This window comes from Cupressus sempervirens, chromosome 5, assembly GCF_028749045.1.
Source record: "Cupressus sempervirens isolate cs-2001-9-10 chromosome 5, ASM2874904v1, whole genome shotgun sequence".
In the NCBI taxonomy this organism is placed as follows: domain Eukaryota; kingdom Viridiplantae; phylum Streptophyta; class Pinopsida; order Cupressales; family Cupressaceae; genus Cupressus; species Cupressus sempervirens.
In genome coordinates, this window is record NC_143122.1 from 421382242 (window position 1) to 421405163 (window position 22922).

Sequence of the window (22922 nt, forward strand, 5' to 3'; positions counted from 1 at the left end):
GTTGGAATTGAACAAAGACACACTAGTAGTCTAGTGTGTTATGGAGGCTTTGTTCCCCAAAGACCCGATTGTGGGGATTGAATCAATTTTGGAGTGGGATTTCCCCGAGTATGGCTTTAATTATAGTGAATGTTTTACGAATGAAGACGAGGAGAATGAGGTGGGAAGGTTTTCTTTCCTTTGGTGGCCTAAGCGTGTAAATCAGAGAGCCTATAAGGAGGAAATTTGGGATTTCCAAGCAGAGAATGGTCGCCGTGTGATAGGGTTTCCAGTGGCTCCCCCGAGTAGGCTGCAGATCACCAACACTGCGTCTACAAAGGCTACTAGTGCGTGTGATCTTTCTGCAAGATTGAATCGTGGTAAGTGGGGATTTTTATAAAGTTTTTGGGGAGGGGAGCAGTTATGAAAGATGGTTCAAGTTTTTTGGATAAACCTTTTGGTCAATTTCGAAGAGTTCTTGGTGTTAAGGTGATGGAGAGGGTTTTGGAGTTTTGGAGAGATGGAATTGTTGTTTGAAGAAATTGTTTTGAAGCTACGCTGTGGGGATGCATTAAGAAATGTGATTGTGAAGAAGGCTTGTGTAGCGTGAAGACTGTTGAAGAATTTTTGAATGGAAGGATGTTAGCGGATGACAATGTGTGCCCATTTTGAATGCAGATTGATGAAGTGGGAAGGCAATGGTGAAACAAAGCAGTTTGAGGATGATGGTTTTTGCAGGCAATAGCTAATAGCCCAAATGGTTGGTTGAATGAAGTTTCTCAAGAAGGTTGGTTTCAATAGTTGTTTTTGGTTTTAGGTTTCTGGTTTTGGGACCCTGGTTTGCAATGTCTATGTTGTAAAGGGTTTGGATAGTAGTTTTAGCCTTAAGCTATTTGGCCATCTATGTTATTAACAATGTAATGTGATCTTCTAAATATTAATAAAATAATCATTTCTTATCGACCAAAAAAATATATCCTAGGTGCAAGTACTACCCCAGTTCTAACTCCAAACCTTAAGGACATCTCCCAATAGGGTTTCCTAACCCTTGGTTACTCTACTGTCTTCTCTGCAAGCACCCCCTAAAGTTTCTTCTTGGAAGGGATATCGCCTATCCAAGGCTCATTACATATGCATATGTTGACTCATCAGAATTTTTAGGCACAGGGGGATTATATCAATCTCAACTAGCCATTCATAGGGGGGTTATACTAACCTCTTGCACTAGCACTATAAGCCATTCATACGAAGGATGAACTAACCTCCCGCACTGACACTATTAGGTTTCATTAGTCCCAATTTAGCCATTTATATAAAGACAAACCCAATCCCTAAACTAGCACTTAGCCATTCATATAGAGATGATCACAAATAATGAATTACATCTTCATATCCAATTAATGAACATAATATCAAATCTAATAATTATTAAATATCATTATTTTAAATTAATGTAGATTTCCATGTGTACGTTCTCTCTCTCACACACGCATGCATATATATATATACACTGTATAGAGACACATATATGTAAATATATTTATATAGCTAATTATGCATTTATTGGCATATCATAAAATAATGTAAAGAAAACATGAATATATAGCATATCTAATACACATCTTTATGATGCCTTTACCACCTTTTACAGTTGCCTTTCTTTTCATATTAAATATATGCCAAGAGGTATGCAATTATGTCTTTTTTGTTATCTTATTCTATTTTCTCCTTTTTTTATTCAATGGTGATTTATAAATCTTGTTTTATTTGCCATCTATGTCCTTTTGAAAATTTGCAACCCTTCATAATTCTCAATCCTTTTGAAAAGTCAAAACACTTCACAATTACAACTTTTTTGAAGAATCCAACCATTCATAATTACAACTCTTTCAAAGAGTCACATCCTTTCATCATTGCAACCTTTTAAAAAAGTCCCTTATTTTCTTCTCATTTCTTTACTCTTCCATTAAACCTTCTTTAACTCCTATCTTCTCCTCTTCTTCCTTCCTTTCTCTTTCAAATGAACTCTCCCTTTTATATCTTATTTTGAAGCAGTCGCAACTCTTTATTAAATATATCTTAACCTTCCATTAGATTTAATTTATTTATTTATTTTATATTATTATTTCTTTACTTATTTATTTTATATTTATAATCATTTATTATTAAATCCTATTTAGAAAGGTAACATACTTTTTACAATATTGTTTCTTGTAATTAATTTTACTTATTTATTCATTCATTGTAATTTATTATTATTTTTTAAATCTCATTTTAAATATTATTTTATTAATAATAGATTATATCATATGTTATTATTTATATTATAATGATAATACTTTATTATTATTTCTTATTTTTATATTTTTATATTAATTTTCAAAAATGATTTTATTATCATTTTTTATTTAATAATATCCTATTATTTAATAATATTCCATTATTTAATTATTACTAAAATTCAATCTTAAAATGGTGGCATGACAATGCGCCTTTCCTCAAATTACTTGTCCTCAAGCAATTAGATAATATCTTCTTATGATACAAAAGATGTACATCTTTTAGTCCAAATTCTTAAGTCATTGTCATGGATCGAACCTATTCCAATCTCCATTGGCTTTCCGCATTATTATTTCATACGAGTTATTTTCATATATCTTTTTTTACCTTGCAAGATTGTAATGTCCCCTTTTTGGGACATTTTCTGAAGTTAAACTCATAAAATATTAAATTTGACTTATGAGAGTTTGAAGAAAATAAATAAATGGGTCAATTTAATATTATAAAGGGAGTTAAAAGGTGACAAGGAAGGAAAAAGATGAAAGGACGGGAGAAGGAAATTGAAGAGACATTGTTTTGAGCATAAAAGAAGGATGAGGAGCTCATTTTCAGCATGCTTGGATTTGATATTGATTTTCTGGTTTCTCTTTGAAGAACTTTGGGAAGCTGCTAACTTCTCTTCTTGAAGCCTGAGGATGGAAACCTTCAAGATTTTTTGTTAAGTTTGTAGCTTTAATCAGATTGATTTGATCACGAGATACATTGTTGATGGTAAATCGTCATTAGACAAATATATATATATTATTATTATTATTATCTAATGTTGATTGACCATAGAGACATGTCTCCTCTCATATTTATAAGTCGCCAAATCTGCATTTGGAACACATCAATAACAATGGCAGTGTTATTACAGTTGCAAAAAACAATCCATGTTACTCAACATGGTATCAGAGCTATACTGCAAATGTAAGAAAGTGATTAAAAGCACTGAATAAATATGTAATCACAAATGATTTATGATGTCCAAAGATAAACATTGGATTAAATGAGTTTTGGATGATTCACACAAGTCGAGTGGTGTGTTGTAATTGCTTAATTGGTGCCTATAAGTAAGAAAGACATGGGGACCAACGAAGATAACATTGAAGTAAGAAATTGGCATTGAACATAATTTAATAAATTACATGGCATTGACATATTGTTTAAAATAGATTTTTCCACTGAAAGAAATAAAGGATATGAAGGTAGATGCAATACAAGTAGAAGAAAGTATGGGGTCTGCCCAGGATTATACAAAGAGATGGCAATCGATACTCATATAATCAATTTTGTTATAACATCAGCGATTAAAAGTTGTGTATAACGCTGCCAAGAATGAAGGGTTCACCAACACCGATGGGCATCATGTTAATTAAAAGAGTACTTTATAAGAAACCGCAATTATGGGTAGTCAAAGTATACACTCAAATAATAACTGAAAAGTAAATGGCAGAAATATCATCATATGCGCCTCTCCGCCTTTAAAGGAAGGAAATTATTGGAGGCATGACACAATAAACTCTAGAAGGAGAACATGGAATACATAATACGAGCACTTATTTAAAACTGGAACTTGATAACTAAGGATCCAATGTCCTTATAAAATGGCGATGCAAGTAATTGGAAATAATAAGCTTCAGCGCATGATGAGGAAAGTGATGCAAGAAAAGAGATTATTAATAAAAATGAAGCAAGAAGACTAATCTCATTTCCTTTATCGCATAGGAAACTGCTCAGCTTAGCGTTTCCCATACAAACCCTAACGTAGTAATGCCAATGTTATATAAGCATCATGTGAATCATTCAGTACATATACGGATTCGTGAGCCAGAGGTGGTTCAAATGTAGATGCTCCCTTAATGGTGTAGAGTATTAAGGATTATTTACCATCCTCTTAAAATTGATTCAAATTTAAATGCACCAATCCAGCTTTGAATAGGGGGTATTTATCACCTAAGAATTCATTATCACACTAAAACTATTTAGTATGACCAATCATTCATTAGAAACCACATTATATTTAGAAATTGTTTAGGTACCTCACTGACTTTGACATTATGAAATTTACAAATCATTCCATATCACTCAAGTACTAATCAGTATATAAGTCAATTTATTTTCAATTGTCATGTAAACTATCAGTCATATCATTTAACGCAATTCAAAACTTGTACAAGAGCTATGCATTAATTAGCCAATGAAATGAAAAATTGTTCAAGGACAAGCAAATTTGAGAAGGTAGGACTGATATATCCCCCTCTAGAATTGAGATTTGACATTAAAACAGAAATAGATAAAACTGTTTTCAAAACTGTTTTCAAAATAATTAAATAATCGACTAAATGATTATTTTGTTAATCCATAACAATTATTTACTAAATAAAATCTAAACATTTCATTATAGAACATAATAAGTATCTAAACTACATAGTTAACTAAATACTCAACATTCAAATAAGCGACTATAAATAATATAAAATAATTACATGAATCTATTAATCAATATATATAATCGAATATCATTAATATATATAACATCAATGTTATAAATAACTAATCAAATATATCTCACATCGGCTCAACATTGACCGACATGACCCTTGATTGGCTGGAATCACATATTTAATTTGGGACCCCAAAGATAGAAGACATTGAACGGAAAAAAATATAATAAAGAGGGCAAATGAATGTTATTAGTTCCTGGCAAGGCAGGAATACTTATGCATTCATGTGAATGCAAATATGACATTAACACAAACCAATCAAATCAAAGTATTTAAAAGATTATATGAGATTTCAAATGCTAATATCTTTTTCTAATATCTTTTTCTAATTTTTCATTATTTTATAAATCACATTTTTCATCCATTCTATTGGTCTATACTATTTTTAGTAGGGGAGAAAATTAATTTCCTTCAACAAAAAATACAAATATTTTCTAACAACTTCATCTTGCATTAATGAATGTATTAATTAAAATTTTATCTTTTCCACATTTGTGACAAGTTGATAAGATTTTATTTTTTCAATCATTTTATCTTCCACCTCATACAACATGTCTAATCAATATTAATTACCACAATTTATTAAATATTTTTTTATTTTAAATATATTTATTATTAGTTTTACATTGATGTTTATTTTTTACTATTTGATATAACTTGTTCTTAAAACTTCATGTAACGCATAAATTTAAATTATACTCTTATATATATAAATAACTAATAAATATGTCTTTTTAATATAATTTCAATAAGTTATATCTTTATATTTGAATTTCTAATTTTTTTTTAACTTTTTTTTTTTAATAAAAGTAGTTAAAATTTACTAAAATTTTACTTTTATAAAAATGAATTAAACAATATTATTTTTTAATTATATTTTACAATAGTGTTTGTAATATGTATAATTGATAAGTGTTTCAATTTATAAATTATTTCATTGATTATTATTAATATTTTTTATTTAAACAATTTATCATTTTGTTTAAATACATTTAAAACTTAGATATATATTTTAATATTAAATTAATAATTATATTTTATATCAAAAAAATACTAAAGAAATAACCACAAAAAAAAGAAATAATTCAATTTTAAAAAATATATAAATTATTATTAAGTTTTTATAAACTATGTATTAAAATTAAATAGTTATGTTTTATTTCTTATTTATCACATCATATTTATTCATCAACATCAAATTTATATGTATTAAATCTATTTATTATTTACAAATGTATATATTAAATTATATAGATATTATTTCATAATTAAAAATTACTTAATTTTATGAAAAATTGGAAATACAAAACATTAAATAGTAAATCTTTTCTAATTGTGTAAAATTAAACAATTAGTTCTACTTATAAAATATTTTTATATTTCAATACATTTCATTTTTTCTTATAGAAATGTGAGTTTTAATATAAAAATTAAATTCTTAATTTCATTAATTAAAATATAATATATTTTTATTTTTTATTATAACCATGATTTTATTTTAACTATTTGTTTTATTAAGAAAAATAATTATCTTTAATTCTCTCTCTCTCTCTCGCACACACAACTTATGTTGGTATCACTATCTTAATATTTTATCTCTCTTCCTCTTCCTCCTCTATATTATCTATCTTTTTTTTCCCCTTCTGCATATATGTTTATGTTTTTATTGTTTTATACTGTTATTTATCTCTATCTATATCTCTATCCTAGTTTTTGCCCAGTGCTAATGATAAAAAATATGAGTCATCCTATCAAATCACAAGTGCATTTCTAAGACGAGAATTTAACAACAAAATATGAGCAATCCTATCAGATCACAAGTGCATTTCTAGGCAAAAATTAATGCATTCACAATGTTAATTTAGATTCTCACTCATCTACACCTCTACAACCATTATGCGTTAGGCAGGAACTATGACGCATCGCATCTCTTGTTATAAATCACCATCAATCAATGGACAAATTAGATTGGCCCGACCAAATATAGTATTCAAACAATTGAAGTTAATATATTTCAAGGTGCCATTTAAGTTGACGAGCAAATATTTCGATTACTTTTTGAAACCCCTTTGGGACAGACAAAGACATCGAAAAGTTTTTATAGAAAAAACACAATTATAAACACAGAATAGAACAGGATCCCGTTAATGGCTTGACCCATTTTTACACATTAGAAATATAAGGGAGACATATAGGAGAAGGACAAACCAGAAAATGTCCTTAAAAACACATTTATGCTTATACGTGAGAAGTGGCAAAAAGCCATAATTATAATAGTATGCTTTAATACCATAAAGGTATTGGAAGATCTATATGTAGATATGAAAAGGAAAGGGACCAAAAAGAAATTAGAGAAGATATGAAACGTGGAGGAAATAAAGAAATAAGTAATAAACTAAAAATATTTCAAAAGTTATTTTGCTTTTTAATTTAGTAGGTATATATATATATATTAGTATTATTATAAGTAAATTCATTTTATATAGTGATTATTAAAATCATACAAGCATTATAATTATTTTTTAATGTACATATATAATATACTTATACATGTAATGGATGTATATATATAAGTTGAATATTATAAGAATTTGAAAACTCAAGGAACTAAATTTATATTTGTTTCAATATGAAAATTTCATTCTTTAAATTGTACTCAGCTATTTTAAGTTAGGGAGTTGGTGGAAAGCAAAGGCAGAGTAATTTCGGGCACATGGAAGATTATTCCAATTATAGGGTTAGGCCTTGAAGGACACTACATGTAATCTGTTTCACGCGACCTTCGCATAGTAAATCTACCATCTAAGAATGACCTTAGTAACTAGAGTAAGTAAAAGGATTTTTACATAAGAAATTAAATTGGATCTATTTGATTATAATTCAAATTCAATAATATGTTTAATGATCCTATAGTACAAAGTTCTAATTGGCAATTATTATGACCTAAAAAATGGGACCATTACACATAGGCTCTTGCCTATATGTTATTATTTATATTATAATAATAGTATTATATTATTTCTTATTTTTATATTTCAATGTTATTTTTTGGTATATGATTTTATTATCATTATTTATTCAATAATATTGTATTTTTTAATTATTATTATAACTCTATTTTAAAAAGGGACATGACAAAAGTAGTTTTTATAATTATTGGCAAACAGATTTGTCACTTCGAGTGCTTCTTCAAAAGTGACCTTGTCTGCCCTATGAGTATTGACAACTCTACCAATAGTTGGAAAGATTGAAATCCGATCACAATCTTACATTAAATTTGAGAGTTGCAGGGCCCTTGTATGATGAGGGTATTTGTAGTTTTAATGTATTTTTTACCTGAGAGTACAAAAATGAAAGAAGGAAAAACTAAACAAAATAGACAATAGAATTCCAAAAGTAAACAGACGAATACTATTTGAGTTTCTAGACAGATAATGATTACAAAGGGGTATTTAATGAAAGATTCTCAATTCCGATAACCGTAGAAATTACCCTTTGTTTCAAAATTTGAATCTACTAGTGTTTGTTACCATTGAATGATCTTAACTGAATTTTGATTTCTTTTTTCTTTTCCTTGTTTTTTCAATTTTTGGGGTTTTTTTGGAAATAAAATAATTGCATAATAAATAGGAAATAAATAAGCATATACTACAAATTTTATCATTATTGAATTCTGAAATAGTACATACACAAACCAACCAGCAACCTAATATATTAACTTCAAAGAGATCACTGCCAATATACAATAGTCTTAAACAAGGATCAACACCAGCTACATGGAGATGTTTTGAGAATGATTCAACCCTAAATAAATTGTTGCAATGAACCATCCAATGCCAAAGGGAAGCTATGGCATCCAATGATGAAGAAAAGACCTTCTCCAACCCCATGTGAGCTGCTACAATGAAACGCCTGTTGCCAAAAGCTGGCCGCCCAACTACAAGTGCCCTACTCCACTCAAATGATAATGCGAAGATAAATCGACCACCTCCTGTGTCAATTTGAATGCAATGAAATACAACTCCAATCACCAAGACCTGTTGAGGTTTGTGTCCCAACAGTCCAAACTTGAGAGTTTCGTCCCAAGTCACAAAATTGCCCTTTCAGAGCAATTTCATAAAGCATAAGTTTCAAAATGCGAAAAGATAATGAACAATTAAGTCTCCATCTCCTTATAACTCCTCCCAAGTGCAAATCAAATCCTAAATGAGAATTACACTTTGCACATTATAATAAAATAAAATTTTCCCAAATAAAGGCGTCCAGGCTATAGGAAAAACATTACTTTATTAAAATGTCATAACTCATAGCACCAAAAGTCTCAGATAGTGAAAATAGTTTATAATAATTCAAGACCTTTCCAACAAGCTATAACACAAGCGCACATCTGATCAAACGAAGCCATATTCCCCTTATCACTCTGAAATGGCTATACAAATAGCCTTATTATAAATTATTTAAATGCTAACTTAGGAAGTATTTAAATATATTAAAATATTCCTCATTTTGCCTCTAAAAGCCCAAACCAACCAAATAAACATGAAACTGACCATGTCACCTGTATATGACTCATACCGAACGAGATGGGTCAACAGACAGCCCCTTCCCTATAATCTAGGGATACTCCAAGAAACTAAGGAACACACCTTGTCATCCTAAAACTTAAACCATGGAATGGTCTCATGGAACCTCACATCTCAAAATTGCCACATCCTCCTAAAATGTATGGATACCCCCTAAAATCAAAGAACTGCACCCAACTAGCTCCTAATTACCTGTAAAGTCAAGCCCAATCACTGAATATTCTATATGAGACTCTATCCACAACTGCTAGCCTACGAGACCCCCATGATAGGTTAACTCACATAACTATGCTGATCAAACTAAAGAGGGGACATGACAATCCTCCCTTTTTAGAGATGCTTGCCCATAAGCAACTACAATGCTAAGTGTTGCAAAATGGATTTACCCTCCCAAGTGGTATCCTCTATGGGTAGACCTCTCAAGCATACCAAATACTCCCAAATCACCCTGCTTCTCAGTCATCGTTCTCTCACCTCAAGAATCTCCTCAGGAACCAAAGTCAACTTACCTTCCTCATCCAAGGGAGGTAAATCAAGTGATGCTATAATATGTTGCCCCAGTGCCTTCTTCAGGCATCATACATGGAACACATTATGAATCCTACTATCAGGTGGTAACTCAACCTCATAAGCAACCTCTCCAACTCGCCTAAGAACTCTGTAAGGTCCGTAAAAACGAGTTTTGAGCTTCTCAGCTCCTCCCCCTTTAAAGTTGTTCTGTCAGTAGGGCTATAAGCATGGGAAAACCATGTCATCCACCTCAAATACCCTCTCGGTCCTATGTCAATCAATGTACATCTTCTACTGATTCTGTGCATGTTTTAAGTTCTCCCTGAGAGAACTCATGATATCCTGGTTCCCCTGTAACCAATCATGTGCCAAAGGAACTCAAATGTCACTCAAAGCCAGATCAACAAAAGATAATGCATTGTAGCCATAAAGAACTCTGAAAGGAGACGTATCAATAGACATGTGATGCATAGTATTATAATAATACTCGCCCAAATACAACCAATGCACCCATGCCTTTTTCTACCCCCACAAATAGTTACGCAGATACCCCTCAATCCATTTACTATCTCTGTTTTCACATCCATCTGAGGGCGGTAGCTAGTACTAGGTGTCAACTCTATGCCTGTGAGCCTGAAAAGTTCCTGCCAAAAGGAACTCAAGAATCAGTTGTCCTTGTCACTCACTATGGTCTTAGGGAGACCATGGAGTTTGAACACCTCCTTGAAGAATAGCTCAGCTACCTGGGATGTTAAATCAGCTGCAATTGGAAAGAAGTGGACATATTTAGTCAACCTATCCACCACAACATAAATACAATCCTTCCCCTACACTCGAGGAAGACTTGTAATGAAGTCCATAGAGATTCTAGTCCACTTTTGTTCCGATATAGGCAAGGGCTGCAGCAAACCAGCCAGGAAAGTATGCTTTGTCTTGTTCTACTGGCAAGTCATGCATTCACGAACACGGCGTAAGACATCACCTTTGAGACACTTCCAAGAGAATCTCTCCCGTACCGCTCTATATGTCTTACCATAACTGGGGTGCCCTGCTATAGGAGTATCATGGAGAGCATGCAAAATTTGTCCCTTTAACTGTGATTTAGGACCAAGGTAGACTTTGTTTTTGTAGTAGATGACATCATCAATCGCCCTATATTTATTATCCTATACAATCCATCCACGATCTCACAAGCATTGCTGATTTTTGGAATACTCAACTAAAAATTGAGCCTTCCAATCTGCTGAAATCTCACCCTAAGGCAGCAAGTGAAGGTTCCCTAGAAAGTGCATCAGCAACAGTATTCTTCCCCTTAATAAATTTTGTGTCAAAATCATAGGCTTGAATTTTGATTACCCACTTTTGTTGATGATCATTAAACTTTTTTTTATTAAGGAAATATTTCAGAATATTTTGGTCAGTTCTTACCACGAATTTGTTGCCAACAAGATATTGTCTGAATTTGACTAATGCATGCATAATAGACAACATTTCCTTATCAAAAGTAGAATGCAACCTCTCATTATCACACAGCTTCCTATCTCGTAGGCAATGGTATGTCTATTCTGCACCAAAACAGCCCCTATACCCTCACCTAAAGCATCACACTCAAGTACAAAATGCTGCGAGAAATCAAGGAGTGCTAAAACTGGACATGTGCTCATAACCTTCTTAAGTCAGTCAAAGACTTCATGTGCCTGCTCTGTCCATCCAAAGGCTCCCTTCTTCGTGAGATCTATCTTGAGAGAATCCCCTCACGAACCTCCAATAATATGCTCATAAACCAAGGAATCCACATAACTCAATAATATTCCCAAGATAGGGCCAATCCCAAATTGCCTGGATTTTCTCCTCATGCACCTTCACTCTGTCACTACTAATTACATGGCCCAAATATAAATCTCACTGAGTCCAAACTCACATTTGGATAGCTTAGCAAATAGAGACTGACTCTCCATGATGCTAAGTACCTCCTCTAGGTGTCTGAGATGATCCTCCCAAGTACAACTATAGATCAAGATATTATCGAAAAACACTAGAACCAATTTGCTCAACTGTTTGTTGAAGATATGGTTCATACATGATTGGAAAGTGGCCCGTGCATTTGTGAGACCAAAAGGCATCACCAAGAACTCATAATGCCCATAGTGACAACAGAATGCAGTCTTATGTACGTCCTCATCCCGCATACCTATAGGATAATAGCCTGAACGAAGATCAATCTTAGAGAAGTAGATAGCTCTATGAAGCTCATCCAACAACTCATCAATGCATGGAATGGGATATCTATTTTTTATTGTCTTCTTGTTCAAGGTCCTATAATCTATACACATGCACAGAGTCTCGTCCTTCTTCTTAACCAATACCACAGAAGAAGCAAAAGGACTAGAGTTAGGGCAAATGAACCCCATGTCTAACAACTCATGAATGGTCATTGCAATCTCATCCTTGTATGCTCTAGGATGACGATATGGAGTGATGATTACTGGCTTAGCTCCATCCTCCATCTCTATCCCATGCTCAAATCCTCTATTAGGAGGTACACCCGGGGGTATATCACCAAACACTCGACCATGCCGATCCATCACTAATGGTATATCAACATGAAATGCCCTACCATCCTAAGGTGTAGGCATCTTGGACTTCACATAACAATGTGTAGCCCAAATCACGTCATCGTGTCTAATGATAGTCTCAATCCTACGAGAAGACTTTTTTTTTTTAAACTAGGTTGCTCAGGGGATTTTCATCCTCACATTGTCCATGTAGGACTCAGTATTAATTAGCCAATCTGGACTCTTCTGTCATGGGCCATCTAGTCAGTCTATTGGGCTAATGTTCTATCTCACTGAGATAGGTACTTAAGCATTTTAAGCGGCCATCTTTGGTCATACCTCTACTCATACGGGGTAGGCTAACAAGTAAGTGACTGTGATTCCATACCTCCATCCATCCGGGATGGGAACCCGATGAACACATAAGCGGCCTTCTCGGGTCATACCTCTACCTCTACAGGGTAGGTTAACAATAACAAGTAACCTAGAATCCGTACCTCCATCTTACTAAGATGGATCATTATAGAGGACAGAAATAAACATTGCTCTGATTAGAGTCTTTCACTCTTCGGGACCAATCCGAGTCTAGGTGGCTTGCAAGAAGTTACACAGTCTGCCTAGAACTGAGCCAAGGTTCTTTGCAAGGTTTATCATTACCAATAGATCCACACCTTTCCTTGGATTTTGGGCCTTTAGCCAGGTGTAAGACCACCGAGAAATTACTAAGTCCTATACCCCTTCTTGAGTTTCAGGCATTCGGCCAGGTATAGGTACCTTCCTGAGGAACTTTAATTTTTGTTACCAAGTTTATTTATTTATTTAAGCTTTGGAATAAATTATAATTTAACGAGGGATAAGTAACCACAACACCTATGTCCAAAGTATATGTGCTCAGGAGGTATTCTTCACCTTCCAGGTTGCCTACATACCCATATCCACGGGATCAAGATATCAATGGAACACGCACTCGCTACCGATATGTAGTTCTATTTGTACTAAGTTTGATGTAACTACCATGGAGATGACCCTTGTGGGGCTTTCTTCGTTTCCGCATAGTTCTTCACCGTCATACACCTACTAAGGCGAATCAGGTGGCAATCCTAAACATCCACTATATTATGCACAAAACTAGCTTTTAGAGTTTTAGTTTGTCCATGTATAATGTTCACCTATGTGTATGTACCTTAGTCTCTCACTTGGTTATTTGTTGTATGTCTTCCTAATTAGGGTAACTGATTAGCTACCATACATACTACGTTCCCTTAGGTTGTGGGTGAGCTAGTACGATTATGATAGAAGGGGGTCACTACTGTATATGAGTACATAATCCAATAAACTTATTTTTTTTTAGGCCAATTCAATTTAAAAACATCATATACTTACATCTATTATAAAAACTACCCAACAGCTGTAATATACAATGCTGAAGATAACGTACTATGCCCATACTGCAAATAGGTTCTGAGTTCTTGCACAAAACGACAATGTTTATCGTTTAGTTTTACATTTATTTAGTAGCTAAACATCTTTTTACCAGCCACTGGTTCACATAGAAAACCCAAGAAAATACCATAGCACTCGATAAGCATGGGTGTGGAGGCATTCCATATTAAGAAGAGAACGCAATACTAAATATATATTTGTTCATAGCGTTTCTTTTTAAGATTTACAGAAAACTATTAATTCTATTTGCAGAAATAAGGTTTACTGCAGACTACTATGCTATCTGTAGAGATAACCAAGAGAGATTCCCTGGTTATTATTTTTAAAATTTACTGCAGCAAGCATATTAACTTCCATTCTGTATCAATCCTTTTTTTAAGAGTATTGGTTGCAAGACGTTTCTAGCAAGCTAGTTCAAGACAATACAGATATAGAAGTTCATAAAACTTGCATTATAATTCCCAGCAAATCATTTTTAATATTAAGACTTTCTATCAAACAATTGACAGTCATTCAGCAATTCATTTTTAGTAATAAGACTTTCTATCAAACAACTGACAGTCATTCAGCAATTCATTTTTAATATCAAGACTTTCTATCAAACAATTGACAGTCATTTAGTACCAAAATTACTTTTAGACTAGTCCAGACTAACTAGGATTATTTCCAAAACTTTACATCAATCAAATTCAAAATAAATAGCTCAGATTTAATAGATATGGGAAACAAAATACTTTTCCAGATTTTTTTAACATGATCACAATATATCCCATGTGTGTAACAGGAATGGTGTAGACATGGCAGGCTAACTAAAATAACTCTACCCCAAAGATGTATTCAACTGTAACACTACAATAAGAAAGCAAAAAAATAAGTTTTCTTTAACATCTACCAGCTGTAAATCTAAACTTGCCACTTGTATCTTTTAATCCTAGTATTTTTTTTCTATTTCTATTATCTTATGCAACAACCTCCATAAACAACCAAGATGAAACTGAAAGAAATATTTCCTGAAATAAATTTTCAACATACCTGGTTTGGCTGAGAGAATTGAGGTGAGGAAAAACAGCCAGAAATTTTGTTACTGTGATACCAAACTGCTACCCTCTAATATAATGGTGTTCTCCTTCTCGCTGCTATTTCTGTATGTAGCTATGATTCCCCTTGAAAGAGTCAGTGGAGAAGAGCACTAAATAAGGTTCAGTCTTTCCCCATTTCTGAGATTTCCGGGCAAGTATCCCCTCATAAACATCAAGAGGACGCACTCTCCTCTTTTATTCTAGTTGTTTTGTCGGCAAAAACCCTAGGGCCGGACTCTCTTCTCATAAATGCTGCACTCCTTTGGATCAGTCCAAATTCGATTTGCTTATTACCCAAGCTTCCACGTTTCTACTGCCTCTTTTCCCTCCATTCATGGCCTGCAACGTTTTTCCCTCCAGTCCAAATCTAGACACGTCTCATCTCTTCCCAATGCTGAAGAACATTCTCCAATCTCCTCCCAATAGATACGTATGTTTCTCCCTTTTGTTTTTTTTGCAAGGAAATGAATTTATATATGTAAATGCGTTGGATGCTATTACACAAAGGTTTGATTATTATATTTTTTTATAAAGTTTGTTTTATAGAGTATTTTTTTTGTCTTTAATATCCATATGAGTTATTTTTGCTTCATAGCCAATTAAAGCATTATATATATATATATATATATATATATATATATATATTTTTTTAAATTTGGCTAAGGTAATTTGGACATAGGTAGTAAAATGAGAGTGTTTAATAATTTGTTTATTACCCTCGACCTTTATTGATGGGTTCAAAAATTATATTTAATAATTAGTTAAATAATTAGTTTTTTTAAAATTTAGAAATTATTTATTTGTAAATGTATTATTTTTTTTTATAATTGTTTGAATTCAACTTCTAAGAAATTTTCTCGGTTAATACTTTAGTAAAATATATATATGATTAATTAATTTGCTTAGAAAAAAATAAATAAATAATTCACTTTATTTAAATAACATTTAAAATAAAAATTTACTAATAATTAAATAAATAAAAATGACTTCCGAGTTAAAAAAATCAATTTCATTAAATAATCGCAAAAATTACTCCAACCAATTACCTTCTTCGAGATCCAATTAAATATTCATTTAAATAATTGCAAATTTGTTTAATTAAATTACCTCTAAAGAAAACACATTAAATATTTATGAGAATTTGAAGTAATTTATCTCTAAAGAAAACACATTAAATATTTATGAGAATTTTAAGTAATTTATCTCTAAAGAAAACACATTAAATATTTTAAATAAAACTTGATAAATAAATCACAAGGAATTACATTTTAAATAAAATTTGATATTAAGGTCACATCATACTTTAACAAATTATTTATTGGAATTGCAACAAATGAGCAGTATAGGGATCGTGACAAAGACACCTCCCTAGGTCCACCATCTAATGCTGCCCTTAAGATACTCTTCTTCCCTCTAGAAAGGAACTCTTACTGCATACAGCGGTGGTCAATAATATACCATCCAATACCTTGTAACCACTGTATGCCCAAAACCACATCATAATCCTCTAGTGGGAGTACATAGAAATCATTTGTCAAGGTATAATCCCCCATCTGAATGCTAAGCTGAGGAATCCTCCTAGTACAGCCCAATACTGCGCCATCTGCAACCTTCACCCCAAAACCAGCAAACACCTCATACTGCAAGCCACGCCTATCCACTAATTTATGATCAATAAAATTGTCCATGGCACCTATGTCTACCAAGATCATAACCCACTGGCCCTGAAGTGTTCCTTTCAGATGAAATGCATGAAATCTAGGATAACTAGATAGAGTAGCCATAGTCGCCTTAACTAATGCCAATTCTCAGAAGTGTCTAACTCCAACTACGGATGCTCCTGCTCAATCTCCTCCAGACTATCCTTAGTATCAGTGTTAGGAATCTCCTCATCTCACATCTCGGATGTCACCTCAATCAAATAAACTTTGCCTTTACCAAGGCAACGATGTCCGAGCTCCCATGGTTCCTTACAGGAGAAGCATAGCTTCCTCTTTCTAAAATCATTCCTCGTCCCCCGGTCCATCCTGGGAGGTCTAGCTGATGGTCCACCTCTACTTTATGAGGTATTGACCTTTTGTGGAGGTCGTGAGTCTCTGAATGGCTTCTTATCTGTCTGATAAGAAGTGGGGATGATGTCCAATCTCAATGTCAAATCAATGGCATCCTTGAGAGTGGCCAACTTGAAAGCACGTACCAATTGCTTAAGCGTATCTTGCAGTCCCTCAATAAATAACACCACACTCTGCCTCTGAGGCATATCAGGTACTATAACTACAATACACTAGAACTCATTAACATATGCCTCTACATGTCCAATCTGTCTAAGATGCGCCAACTCTCTATACTAGAGTTCTATGTCATTACGATCAAACTGGGTAATGAGACACTTAGTGAACAATGGCATGATCCTTGGTGACCAATCCATGGTGCCATCAGTCATAAGCAACCTCATCTAAATGCAAGACTGCAAATTGAATAGCATCACACTTAGGCATGGGCCTCAAAGATAGATAGATATACAGCTTGTGCACCCAAGCTCATGCACTCATACCACTGGTACCATCATAGGTAGCCAATGTGATCTTCCTAGTAGCTAATGTGATCTTCCCAGTAGCTCTACTAAGGTCATTGTTACATTGTGGCCTATAGCCCTTGTCTCCTCTGAACCTGGCAGCATCTCTCCACTGTGCACAATACTGGGGAAGAGGAAAAGCGTCCCTAACCTCCAAAGGTAGGACTCTCCACTCATCCATGGCTGCCATAACTGAATCTTGGAACCCCACCTCGGGTGGCTCTACCTATGTCAGTTTCTCACCCGGTACAAACCACGGAAGTAGGGGTCTCTCCCTAACTGGTGTACAAGAGTGTGCCTTTCTGTTGGAATGAAGGGAGCTCCCAACTGATGTGTGGGATCTATGACTAATACTGACTTCCTGCGACTGAAACTGATCTACTCTGTCCCTGTGTCTCGTGTGTACCTCCCTGTCTATCCAACTCTATCCATTCCAAGGTACCCAATGTAGTGATGAGAGTTCGCATCATCTCCCTGTCTTCCTCCTATGTTTGGTTCTATTTGGCACCTCTCTATTCATCTGTCATTATAGTTTCTTGTTCAATTTCAAACCCTTGCTAGAGGTTGAGCTCTCCTACACGTGTAAAAAAAAATTATCTCAGTTCTACCTAGATGCATAGAAGTGTCAATAAAATTCACACTCTGGCAAGATCAAGGCTCTGATACCTTTGAAAGATTCCCAATTCCGGCGACCGTAGAAATCACCCTTTGTTTCAAAATCTAAATCTACGACTAGTGTTTTTTACTATTGAATGATCTTAGCTGAATTTTGATTTCTTTTTTCTTTTCCTTGTTTTTTCAATTTTTTTGGGTTTTTCGAAAATAAAATAATTGCATAACAAATTGGAAATAAATAACACTTAAGAAATGTAAACATATGCTGCAAATTTTATCATTACTGAATTCTGAAATAGTACATACCCGAACCAACCAGCACTCTGATATATTAACGTCAAAGGGAGCATTGCTAATATATAATACTGTCTTAAACAAGGATCAACACTAGCTACATGGAGATGCTTTGAGAATGATTCAACCCTAAAGAAATTGCTGTAATGAACTGTTCAATGCTAAATGGAAGCTATGGCATCCAATGATGAAGAAAAGACCTCCTCCAACCCCCATGTGAGCTGCTGCAATGAAACGCCTGTTGCCAAAAGTTGGCCGCCCAGATGCAAGTGCCCTACTCCACTCAAATGATAATGCCAAGATAAATCGACCACCTCCTCTATCAATCTGAATGCAATGAAATACAACTTCAGTCACCAAGACCTATTGAGGTTTGCGTCCCAACAGTGCAGACTTAAGGGTTTCATCCCAAGCCACAAAATCGCCCTTCCAAAGCAATTTCACAATGCATAAGTTTCAAAATGCCAAAAGATAATGAACAATTAGGTCTTCATCTCCTTATAACTCCTCCCAAGTGCAAATCGAATCCTAAATGAGAATTACACTTTGCACTTTATAATAAAATAACATTTTCCCAAATAGAGGCATCTAGGCTATAGGAAAAACATTACTTTATTAAAATGTCATAACTCATAGCACCAAAAAGTCTTCGGATAGCGAAAATAGTTTATAATAATTCAAGACCTTTCCAACAAGCTATAACAGAAGGGCACATCTCATCAAACGAAGCCATATTCCCCTTATTACTCCAAAATGGCTATATAAATAGCCTTATTATAAATTATTTAAATGCTAACTTAGGAAGTATTTAAATATATTAAAATATTCCCCATTTTGCCTCTAAAAGCCCAAACTAACCAAATAAACATGAAACTGACCATGTCACCTGTCTATGACTCATACCGGACGAGATGGGTCAATAGGCAATCCCTTTCCTATAATCTAGAGATGCTCCTAGAAACTAGGGAACACACTTTGTCACCCTAAAACTAAAACCATGGAATGGTCCCGTGGAACCTCACATCTCGAAATTGCCACATCCTCCTAAAATGTAGGGATGCCACCTAAAATCAAGGAACTGCACCCAACTGGCACCCAACTACCTGCAAAGTCAAGCTCGATCACTAAATATCTTGTATGAGTCTCTATCCACAGCTACTAGCCTACAAGACCCCCATGATAGGCTAACTCACATAACTCTACTAGTCGAACTAAAGAGGGGACATGACATTTAGCACAAAATGCAATGATGGCAAAAGAATAGAAATACCTTGATAAATGCAAAGATACGTTGTTCTAGTATATTCACATCCTAGTACATTCACATCAATATACCAAGAAATGAATGTATTTCATCACATCAATTACATAGATAAAAGAACAATTGAATTTCACCTTTACAAAAACTGATTACCTACTTAACATATGAAAAAAATTGGTAATAACAACTCATGTATACATTTGAGACATACGAATAAATGCTTTCTTTGTTATCTCTTTGAAAATATAAAAAATCAAAAACCCTTATGTACATAGTGTAAACATAGAAGTCTAGAAATTTCTCCATAGTCTCCTCCTTTGCCTAAAAGTCCCCCTTTACAATGATTTGCATCATATATATAGACATGATAGGTCTAACCATTTAGTATTTCTTCCTAAACACTTCATGTAACTACTTAAGATAACTGCTCTAGGTGGTTACTTTAGGTAACTACTTGGGATAACTACCCAAGATAACTACATAGGATAACTACCCAATAGTTAATTAAGACAACCACTTAGAATAACTACCTAAGTGACTACTTAGAATAACTATCCTTTTGAAAGGAAGTTAGGATTTACCTAACTTCTACATTAACAAAGCCCAAAAGGCAACTTTAGTTACTATTGACACAAAAGTCTGCACCCTTGCTTGAGGTATGACCCTCAAGCGACCTCGTGTAACATGAAAACGACCTCCAAGTGTGGGACTTGTGCTCTGAGGTCAAATCTGCGGAGAAGGTTGGCTTCCTTACAATCAGGGTGCACCTATCTACTCTTTGAAGGAAAAAGGAGAAGGAGATCCATGAAATCAAACTACCTAATCTAATCTAAAGAAAGTGATGCACCTAGATTGAATGGTCACAACTCTCTCTACAACTACACAAAACATCAATGAAAACTCGAAATACACTAGACTTAACTTCAGTCTATTCCCTAAAGCGACATGCAAGTCTGAAACTGATGAAACGTTGAAAGGAAAGATAATATTCACTTATGCAACGATTGCCAACAGATTGAATACAACATTTAAAATTAAGAAAATAGAAAGAAAACATTTACTATGAGGCATATACATGCACTAGACAGCAAAATGGCAAGAGAAGGTAAGGAACAGAGATTTCATTAATGAAAGGCAAAGTCGCAGAGCATAATACTGTTGCAACATACAGGCAGCGAAGAACCTCTAAAACATATTTACAACTGTCTTTTATAGAGTTCAGGCATAACTCTAATATTTCATTGAGTTCAAACTCTAATCAGGTAGACTTGAGATTACAGAGGAGCAATAACTACTGACCAAAAGAAATCATGATCAAATGCACATCCCCATACAAGAAATCAAATCTTTTACGTAATGTTCCCTTTTTCTAAGACAATATAATTCAGTGTTGTCGGCTCACTTCGCCTAGGTTTCGAGGGCGAGAAGGTTCTTTACGGGTTCCAACCGAGATTTGACCTAGAGACTTCTAGTTTCAGACCCATTAGAGCAATTTTTGGCAAGTTGTCCAGATGCTTACTATTTTTAGTAAGTAAACGGAGCTCAGTATCCTTTAAATCTCAGTGTTGGTTTGGAAGCGTCTCGCCGCGAGCTTTCCAACGAGCTACTGCACGTGCTCATTCGAATTCGTTTGGTCAGTTATTTTAATGCCTAACAATTATATGGTTTACTGGCTAAGTGACTTTTAAAGTCGTTTAACTTGTCACTTTATTTTTAAAAAGGTACTATGTTCACTTAAGTGACTAAAGGACAAAAAGGTGATTTATCCCACGTTGTTTGAAAGAACATGCATCACATTGGGAAAGGTGATAAAGGTACAACAAGCTCCACATGGGAATATATGAAGATATAATATTTAAAACAAATATTAATCTAGGAGCTGGAAATAGTTGTTGGTTATTTCTTCAAGGACGCAAACCCTTGAAGAAGCTTTGGAGGTCGGACGCAAACCTAGCCTTCTTACAAATTTTATCTACATTTGTCAATCTGACTTTTTCTTTTACTATTTGTAAGATTGGATCATTTGGGTATTTGCATGTTATTGTATTGCTGTTGCAAAATACAATAACGCATTTGATGGTTATCTGAGTTAACTTCTGGTTTATATATGCACTTTCTGAACATTGGAGGAATAAACAAAGTTTTTTCTGAGTTTTATTGTATGTATATCTACTGATTAGAAATCAATTTAAATTTTGGAATTTATATTGGATATTGGTTTACTGTTCGGATTTAAATCTGCAAGTATATATCTCAGGTTTTTGGTATAATATTCAGAAAGGGATATTATAGTAGTATCAAAGCCAAGAATCTTGCCATCTTGTGGAATCACGCAACACACAAAGAAAGATATTCAGAAAATTGAAGTCTATGAAGGTATGAGCATTCAAATAAGTTAGCAATCTCAGAATTTTGAATTAGAGGTAGAACTATTGTTGCAAGAGTTAGTCCAAGGACGTAGAGACCAAGGGAGATTTATGCAAGTGGAATACGTGGTTACTGGTAGAAGACACCCCTTCAGCTCAAAAGTGATAGTTTTTTTCGGTGACTGCTACATACTGCGACAATATGGATTGGCATTCCACGGGCCGAGCATTAGCATAACATTACCCAGGCGCAAGAAGAATAAACCGCGGGTCATAGGAAGTGTGCAGTGTGCCTAGTCAGTTTGAGAAATCGGGCTTCTCGTCCACCACGACATAGGGCCGTGTCTTGTCAGAGGGAAAGACCCGTCAACGCCAATAGTCTGAGGTTGTGTATATCATCGGTCGTAAGCAGTCGATTTTCTGAGGTTACACGTCAATCACCTGGTTACGGGTTGGGTGTGAGGCGTGAGGTGGAACCGTCCACAATGGGGTTACATGACAACTGGATTAGCCCAGAAAGAAGTCATGGGGAGACCTCTGCATCAACGTCGGGTTCACTGTCATAGCCCAACATTCTCTAAACCGACTACTTAAGGAAATTGGTAGCAAAGACATTGCATGCAAGGACTGGTGTGTATTCGAAGAGCCAGGAGAATACCGTAGGGTGGGCAACTCGAATGTTGTAGTTAGGCATTGTTTTATGCTAACAATGGACAGTCTTCCAACTCACATGGCAAGGTTATTTCATGGAAAAACGTTACCATACGAGTCTGTCTAAAGTGTGAATATCAAGGTTTAACCGCAGGCTGGGAAGATCTTTAGAACTGTATTCACGT

General features: G+C 34.2%; 1 protein-coding gene across 7 annotated transcripts in view; it reads right to left on the bottom strand.

The window, feature by feature from the left end:
• LOC149556578 (putative LRR receptor-like serine/threonine-protein kinase At1g06840) overlaps positions 1–22922 on the bottom strand; it is a 269227-nt gene that overhangs the window by 165522 nt on the left and 80783 nt on the right. Inside the window, exon 1 of one of the 7 annotated variants that reach the window (XM_089830967.1) lies at positions 14929–15422. The exons of the other annotated variants lie outside the window; for them this stretch is intronic. The gene's annotated coding sequence lies outside the window, so the exon portion shown is untranslated. Of the gene's footprint in view, positions 1–14928; positions 15423–22922 lie in introns of those variants that run through there. 7 annotated transcript variants of the gene reach the window in all.